Genomic DNA, 9,355 nt, shown 5'->3' on the forward strand with positions numbered 1-9,355 from the left:
ATGATTATGGTGTGTTTAATCTTTTTTTCATTAATTACTACATAATTTCTACACTCACGGTGTTTGCCAGCCTGCTGTATAATCAACTTAAATCAGTTAAATCCATCATGTAATGCATTTCCTTCTAATTTTTTTTGATAAACTAATAGATAATTGACTAAATAAACATTCTCCAAAGTTTCAATAAAAATTTCCAAGTTTTTCTTACAATTTCTGTGATTTTTATTCAATTTTTATTGATATCGATAATATCCCGATATTTCCATCGAAATTTCTATGTTTTTGGACTACCGATATATCCGATATCATCAATATTTTATACCATGCTGCAAGTAAACATGCTGCAGTACACCACTTTGTTCGAATCTACTTTGTCGATTTGGAATAGAGAGCCAGACTTGGAGAGACTAATGTATCAAAGTGATGCCCTATAAGGCTTCCAACTCATCCATCAGTAGGTTTAGTTTCTTTTTATCGTGTCTTGAGGCCACCAGACACATTATCATCTTTGCTAGTTAGCTTCACCTTAATTAATTTCTCCAAACCCTACCCTTAACCTCAACTCTAACTATTTAAACACCTCTTCATTTCTTTGAAAATTCATACTTGCTTCACTCTTTAGCTTTCCTTATTATTTCTCATCCCATCCTCCCTCCCTCCCTTTGTTCTTTTGATAATTGCTTGACAACCATGCACTTCTTCAAGATTGTTCTCGTTATCATCGCTCTTTGCTTCGTCACTTATCTCGGAAAGAGCAATGCTGCCACACCATGTGATATCTTCCAGTTCGTCCAGCAATCCCCATTCGTCTTCTGCCTCCCGAACGGAATTTGTGGAAACCAACCAGTTCTGCCGCATACCTTTACGACGCACGGCCTCTGGCCGAGCAACTTTACCCATCCATCTGCACCTATACACTTCACTGGTACCATATTCAACAGAAATGAGGTAGACATCGAATATATATACTCATTTCAGTTTGTCCTGCAGCTCTCTGAAATGCTTGTAACTTCTCGTCTTTGTGCTTCAGATGAATGCTGATCATTATCTGCAATTACTTTTGTCCAATTCCTGGCCCAACTTCAACATTAGACAGACAAATATGGATTTCTGGGAGGATCAGTACAACAATGATTTCAAATTTATCGATCTAATATGTATATATAGTGGCTGCATGTATCTATATTAATGTAATAAGAACAACAATATAATGATGATTACAAATTTATCGATCTAACATGTATATATAGTGGCTGCATGTATCTATATTAATGTAATAAGAACAACAATATAATGATGATTTCGAATTTATAGATCTCACCATTTCATATCCAAAGTAAATGTTATGTAGTATGTACATGACCTGATGAATTCTGATTATGATAATTTGCAGTGCAATTTGTTTGGGGTAGTAATTTCGAAAGTTTGATTCTAATTTGTTTTAAAAGCCTTTCAAATCCGTCAAAATTAACTAGACCATGAAATTCCTAAGTTAAAACATGATCAAATATGCGGCGGACAATGTTTTACTGACACCAAATTGCTATGCATCCTGCAAATATATAACATAATTGGCGCAATATTACAAATGTTTTGGACAAGAGACGGTAAGAAATTATATTATTCACACAAAAAACAGGTGATATAATCTCTATGAGATGGAGGTGGAAACCCTGGCCTGGAATTTAATGGAGAATACAATGAATGAGAAGTTGTTGAAGGTTTTTTTTTTTTTTTTTTTTTTTTTTTTTACGGAGGTTATAGCAAACCTCATTGCTCCTTCCAAACTCCGAATGACTTATAGGCGGGGGCGCATTGGGAGCTCGGGAGCTAAGGGTTTTGTCGAAACACCACCCTTATAAGCGGTGCCACCATAACATTAGTGAACTTGTAACACTAAGTGACAGAATAAAAGTCACTTCCAACAATTTGTTGGCTTCACAATAGGGGGAGGGGGGGTGATTTTTGGTTCATCAGTTGAACCAATTTGCAATAACTCAACAAAATACACAAATGGTTCAGAATTCGATATCTGAAATTGCTCCAGGAACCAATCTTACACGTCTGTTGTTGTATAAATTGGTTGAGAGTACATATTCAAGTTACAATGGAGATGTATAAATGAGATTTTATCATTTACATACAACAATAGCGAAGTTGCTCTTCTTCTTCTGCTCTCTCTCTCTCTCTCTCTCTCTCTCCCTCTCTCCCTCTCCCCATATATATAGTGTGTATACATAGGTGAAACCCCATCTTCCTACTCTTTTTGCACCTTCCGTCCTATTCCTATCTAGATAAGAATGGTCACTTGATTTGGGATCTCAATAATAATTTTCCTAGCAAGCAGCAGTGAGAATTAGAGGTCAGCAAGCCAACTTTCGAACACATGGCGGATGCGGCATTTATCAGGCTGCCTCACTATATAAATTCGATCTCTAATTTTATTGTCGAAGTCCTGGTTCCGGTACCATGTCCACAAAGCCCAAGTCTCATTCTTCACCTGCAAGTTATGCACATCAAAATGCACGGTTAGTGTATAATCCAGATGATGAAACTTGTTAAAGCTGTCCCACATCGGTGGGGTGAAGAAAACCAAAGGGGTTTAAATAGTATTACCCCACTCTAACTAATACCGAGGCCTTTTGTGGTAAAAATCTCACACCTGAGGATTGTGCAGGTGGTTAAGTTGGGAACAATATCGGTGTCGTTAGAGTGAGGCATGCTTGGTGATCCAAAAATTTCAACATGGTATCAGAGCCCACGGTTGCGGGCCCGTGCAAGCCAATGAGCTTGTCACCAAGAAGGAAACAAGTCTGAACTCTGAACAAAGAGACGACCGCTGAGTTCCATTGAAAACAAATATGGATCTTCATATGTGAACCACTAAATGAGGTTACACGTGAGGGGGAGTGTTAAAACTGTCCCACATTGGTGGGGTCTGAGTTTCAATTACCGATGTGGATCTTCATATGTGAACCACTAAATGAGGTTACACGTGAGGGGGAGTGTTAAAACTGTCCCACATTGGTGGGGTGAAGAAAACCAAAGGGGGTTTAAATAGTCTTCATATGTGAACCAATAAATGAGGTTATGCGTGAGGGGGAGTGTTAAAACTGTCCCACATTGATGGGGTGAAGAAAACCAAAGGGGGTTTAAATAGTATTACCCCACTCTAACTAACACCGAGGCCTTTTGCTGTAAAACCCCACACTTGAGGATCAAAAATTCCAACAAAACTGAGCTGTAACTACATCTATATGTTTGCTACTCAATAACCGATCAAGGATGTTCAAGTGAGTCACAGGATTTGCGCACTTTGAATAAACAGATATTGGTGCTAAGTGATTTTCTCGTGACATTGCAGTGGAATGGTAAAAATGATTTAAACTGGTTCCATAATATTTATCCATGTGTGGTCTTTCTATGCCCATTGACTGTCAAGCGCATGCTCATCTTTCCATCAATCATTTTCAAGTTGTATCATATGTAGTGTAGGGTCATACAAATTAAAGTATAACGTTTATAGACAATTGAATGCATTGTCAGACTAGATATTTGCCAAACAGAAAAACACAAAAAGGAGTACCCCAAGGATCCCATGGCCAAAGCTGCTTTCTCTGAAAGCACTGTAATCCGGTTGCCAATCCCAACAAAATTTAACTGCTGCTGGGCCGGAGGTAAAGTTCTCTGCGCAAAAGGCACCAGCACCTAGGTGTTGATCAGGAGTAGTTGATGGCTCTAGGCAATGAGCAGGTTCGTCAGCATGTTGAACTGCCATCTTCTCCCGAGTACCCCCATCACCAACTGTGAGATACACAGGACCACAGGAATCTAAGTTCTAATCATAAACTCGATTCGATCTCTCGTAGGCATGAACCTATTATTTTATTCAAGAAAACAGAAGAACATTCAGTGCACTTTAAAGCAAGAAGATATTTAATTACAATGAGGAAAGTTGTTCGTCATTCATAGACACTAAGGACAACTTAATAAAAACATGCTTGGGATCGGAACCAAATGGTACTGCTGTGATACGAGTTTCAAGATAAGGACATTGCATCTGATAGCGTTTCAAATAAGATTTGTATTATGTGTTTTAGCAATGAGGGAACCAAGTACCAATTAATTTCACATTAAATTTGTTTTCTCAGAAGTTTAAAGCATAAACAGCAGTTCCTTCTAACTTTCTATTACTATCTGGTTAACCCTAAACCAGTGGTTACTAGTATGCACGAAACCCTCAGTCGAAGACCTTTATACCACTTCTTCCACATGGTTTCTGGCTATAAGAAAGAAACCTGTTACCTATCAAAGATTGTGACAATCATTGGTGGTTATCGTTACTTACATGTCCATTGAACACTATATCAACGCCATAAGAGTACAGTAGCTCTTCCATTTCCAACCTCATACAGTCTGCCTCTCGGTAATGGGCCTCGTAGGTACTATACCAGGGAGGATGCCAAGTAGCTACCAACCAGGGAGTTGTGGATCCGTCCACATTAGCCAAATATTGCTCCAGCCACTTGTATTGTCTCCCTGTAGGCAAAGTAATCAGTGATTTAATGGGGATAGAAAAAATAAAGAAAACACTTGTAAAGAAAAAGAAATGCAAAAACAGGAATATTTAGGCAAGGAATGAGCTCAAAATTTAGGCAAACTTTAATTACCTGATTTGCTAAAATCAGTGTAGGCTCCAAGCATGATAAAATCAGGATAAAATGAATCCCCCCTGCATTAAATGAGTAAAATCATGATCAAAGCATGATAAAATCCGCTTTCTTCAGATGTGATTGCAAACCGAGAACTATAAGCCTCAAAAGTCTTATTTTCAGCCTGTTGTTCTATTTCATGGTTCCCTTCAACAACCATTATTGGAACTTTGGACACTAAACTCTGCATATACCTACACAAATTACCCAGCAATGACAACATAAGAAAACAAGTTCTATGCCCTAATTTAAAGCAGCCATTGCGTGTAAAAATAAAGCAATTTATGTTTTAACCTTCCCCAGTAATCCCATCGAGGCTAATAGGTCTCGTGTATCGGAGAGTTTGGAAATGAGCAAGAATAGCAGTCAGAGCCAATTCCATTTGTGAGGTAGAGGTTTGCATAAGTAACATCACCAATCAATAGAACAAGATCAGGATTGTTTCTTGTCAAGTGACTTATTGTGGTAGTTGTGTTGTAAGTAAGGCCAAGGTCTCCCACAACCACTATTCTCTTAGGGTAGCTACGAGGACCAGAAACTGGCATAGTCCTGAAATGGTGAATTTCACTCATTGCAGGTATAGAAGGATCCCCACATCGATAAAAGTACAGTGTATTCGATTTCAACCCTACATCGAAACAACAATTAGATCACCAATTTATCAGAAGAACCACATTCAATCACAACTTATGTTTGGGGGATTTAAAAGTTCAATCATTTAATTCACGAACATCCTCCAATTGGAATCACTCTAAAATTCATCCGTTTGACTACTTTTTGCTCAAGAGGAAGTCGACTGTCCTATATTAAAAATATAAAGAAAGTATCAAAATTCTCACAAAATAACCAATAAATTAATACTAAGAATAGAGCAAAATATATATTCAAATATCGACTCATCAAATACCCCCAAACTTAGCTTTTTGCTTGTCCTCAAGCAAAACAAAACTAGAAAACAAAAATAAAAACTAACAAACTAGAAACTTTATTAAAACTCAACTAAGACAAAATTTTCATCTTCAAGTTGCAATTCATAGAAAACGTTAAAAATTAAAACATCTTTCCGAAAGTTCCAACTAATCTCACCACAAAATCTAAGCTATTTAGAATCAATTAGAAAAGAATTCATGAATTTCCCTTGGTGTAAAAGTGAACCAACATAGTTAAGAAGACTCGACTAAAACCTTTACCTCTTGTTCTTTTCGATTTTTCTCAATTTTTTTTCTTTTTCACAGTTTTTTTTCAATAACAGTAGTGGTCGTGCAATGTTAGTTCACTTAAGCTTTCGATCCAACCCATGTAACGAGCTTTAGGTCAATGACTCCCAAACTACAAAGGCTTTAGGGCACTAGGTGTAGAACACCCCTAGAGACTTATTAACTCGAGTTGAAAAGGCTACGAAACCAACTAGCCACCCTACCCTATGCCAAGACTCTACCGTTTGACGAGAGAATCACTGTTGATCAGGAAGGACTGGCCCGGTTACTAAGCAAAGTCTCGGGTAGAACAATTATTACTTTATAACAATAACTAATTTTACTTTAAACAAAAATAAAAAATAAACTTAGACTAAAAGTAAGTGTTTCAATCTCACCTTTCACAAACCATGTTGATGTGGATGTGCAAATTGTCAAAGTATAACCCATGAATTAGTGTCTAAGCAACGATAAATAGAAAAAAACTCTAATGTGGGATTAACCTTCACCATGTTCATTTGTTCTAACGTTTAAAATAATATATGGATATTAACTTAAAAAGAATGAAAATTTTTAACTTGACACAAAAATTAAAAACCTAAAATTTCTTATTTCCCTCCCCCAAACTTAAATCACACATTGTCCTCAAGTTGTGAAAAATAAATAAAGAAAACAAAAATATTAAAACCTTGAAAACGTAAACAGAGAAAATAAAACTAGGAAAACAGAAATAGCAAATAAAAGAAAGAAACAATAAAAGAAAGTATAAAATAACAAAGAAAACAGAAAATAATAGAAAATATAAGGAAATGGACACACTTGGGATTCGAAGTGGTGACCTGGTGCAAGGAAAAATAATGAAGTCAAAACCTATTTCATCCATCATCATCATCCAATCATCAAAAGTGCCCAAAATAAGTAACAATTCAAAACCTATTTCATCCATCATCATCCAATCTTCTCCACAAGGTAAACTCCCAAATCTTCCTTTTTTTTATTACATTGATTAGCTAATCATTCTATTAATTAGCTAATTGATTAGGTAATTATTCCATAACTCCCAATTTAACACAAATCAAGAACCTAGCCCACAAAGGGAGCTAGATTGCCGGTTCTCTCTCATCTAAGGAGGTCGGCCACTCTCCCATTTAAACCTCATCATTCTCCTCAAAGTTTACTTCCAATTCTTTAGCAAAAATACTACAAAATTCTCTAAACACTTTTCCCACAAAATTCTAACTTTAGCATCGGAGATTCTTCGTCTAAAGCCCCCCCATTTGTGGGCACGTGAGGCTTTTGGCCTTGACCTTAGGTGTGATTTATTTTGTAGGTGCAATTTTGTCCAAGATCAAGAGTAAGAAATTTGCATCCACAAATTGGTGCTTTCATTAAGAGTTGAGTCCCATACTCGTAGAAGACTCTCGCATCCAAGGTTTTTCTATTTTCTTGTCCATTTGTAGATTTTTCGTACATTTTTATTATTAGAATTTTTTATTTGCGAAAATTCTTTGATAAAACATATAAGAGAAGTACAATGGCAAGAAATTTAGAAAATTCAATAAGTAAAAATTCCAACATCCAAGAAATATGACATTGGCGATCCACGAGGCTAAATGTGATAATAAGTGGAGCAGCACCACCATGAGGTTCCACCATGGGTACCACCACAGTGGCCACCCACGGCGAGGTCCATGGTGTCACCACCATGGCTTGAGCCATGCCATCTAAGCAAGCCCAAGTCGTGCCATCCAAGGCTCACGGCACCAAGGTCACCGCCCAAGCCATGTCACACCCAACGCATTGCCAAGCCGAGCCTAAGCATCGTACCCGCATGCATCACACGCCATGCAGCCCACTCTTACAGCCCAACCTGCTCCTGTGGTTTCCTAAGCACTCAAATCTCGTGCTCGGAGTTTACCACCATTCCATTGCTCAAAGAGGCACATTCTTTCCAAGCTCTTCCAATCTGAATGGCGAACAACATTTGTTCCGACAAGTCATAGAGTTAACAAACGCCCTTACATAACAGATAGCCTTGGTGAATCAGCTTTTGCAACGCATCGAGATCCAATGTGCCCTAAACGAGGTGTCCCGAAGTAGGACAAGGGCAGATGAGGAACCTCTCCAGCAGTGTCCTGGTAAGCAGCCACTTATCAACCATGAACTGAGCGTTCGGGCAGCGTACACTCTTGATTGGGCCCTCAAGATAGTGTATACTCCCGTCTTAGTGTGCAGATGAGCATGCACTCTCGATTAGGCACATGGACGAGTATACATTCATGGTTGGGGCCATGCTTCGATAATCAGCATGAGCAGCCTTCTAGGCAAAACATTTATTCACAGCTAAGCCCGCAAGAAGCATTATCCACATCACATTGGAGCAGGCAGCATGACGAATGGAGAGAATCAGTCACTCAATCCGGCTCAAGTTCAACTAGCAGCCTACAAAGAAATCCCTCACCTATTAGAAATTTACCTCATGCACTGCAGCCGCAGTGTAGACAAGCCAAGCATGGTGAAGAGCAGCCTAGACCAATAGGTCAAGACTAAGGGCAGCCGAGGGCTCCACTACCCTAACAAAGGCAAATCCAAGAAGAGGTAGAAAAACTCCTCAATGAACTAGTGCGTAATTTCCAACGCAACGAAGTGGTTGATGAAGCACTACAACGAGATATGACCAACATGAGCAGGTCACCCTTCACGAACGAGATCGAGCAAGCAGAGCCTCCACGCAAGTTTAGCATGCCACACTTCACATCTTTCAAAGAAGATGGAGATTTAGAGAGACGCTTGAAGCACTATTGAAGCGTGATGGTCCTTTACCAGAATAATGATGCTCTTATATGCAAAATATTTGCCACCACTCTACAAGGCTAGGCGCAATATTGGTTTCACACCTTACCACCACGATCCATCCGAAATTTTGATGATCTTTCCTTAGTTTTCACCAAAGAATACGCATCCTACCGCTCAATCAAGAAAAAGCCTGACAACTTGTTTAACGTGAAGAAAAACCTAAAGAAGTCACTCTGCGACTATGTGAAGAGGTTCAAAGGAAAGAAGGCAATGATCGTTGGATGCAATGACTTGATAACAAGTGCAGCCTTCCAAAGAGGACTCGCAGTAGACCACCCACTGTTCGGAGAAATGATCATGAAAGAAGACATAACTTTAGTAGATTTCTTTACTCTGGCGAAGAAGCATGCACTTTAGGAAGAGGCTCGATGAGCAGAAAAGGCGCCCAAGCAACCTCGAAAAAAGTCGGTAGTGGCTTAAAGGAAGGAGGACGGGAAGTAGTCCAACAAGAACAAGCAGGAGGCCAAGCATAGGGACCGACCCACGACAAAAGAAGGCCCAATTACCAAGAACTATTCTAAGTTTTCGATTCATATCCATCAAATCCTTCATGACATCAAGAATGAGCCATGGTTTAAGTTGCTGAAACAA

General features: G+C 38.7%; 1 pseudogene; it reads right to left on the reverse strand.

Annotated features, from left to right (window-relative positions):
* Window positions 1-2,337: 2,337 nt before the first annotated feature.
* On the reverse strand, window positions 2,338-7,627 carry LOC126584394 (purple acid phosphatase 15-like; annotated as a pseudogene).
* Window positions 7,628-9,355: the final 1,728 nt, after the last annotated feature.

The sequence above is a fragment of the Malus sylvestris genome, chromosome 10, assembly GCF_916048215.2.
Source record: "Malus sylvestris chromosome 10, drMalSylv7.2, whole genome shotgun sequence".
In the NCBI taxonomy this organism is placed as follows: domain Eukaryota; kingdom Viridiplantae; phylum Streptophyta; class Magnoliopsida; order Rosales; family Rosaceae; genus Malus; species Malus sylvestris.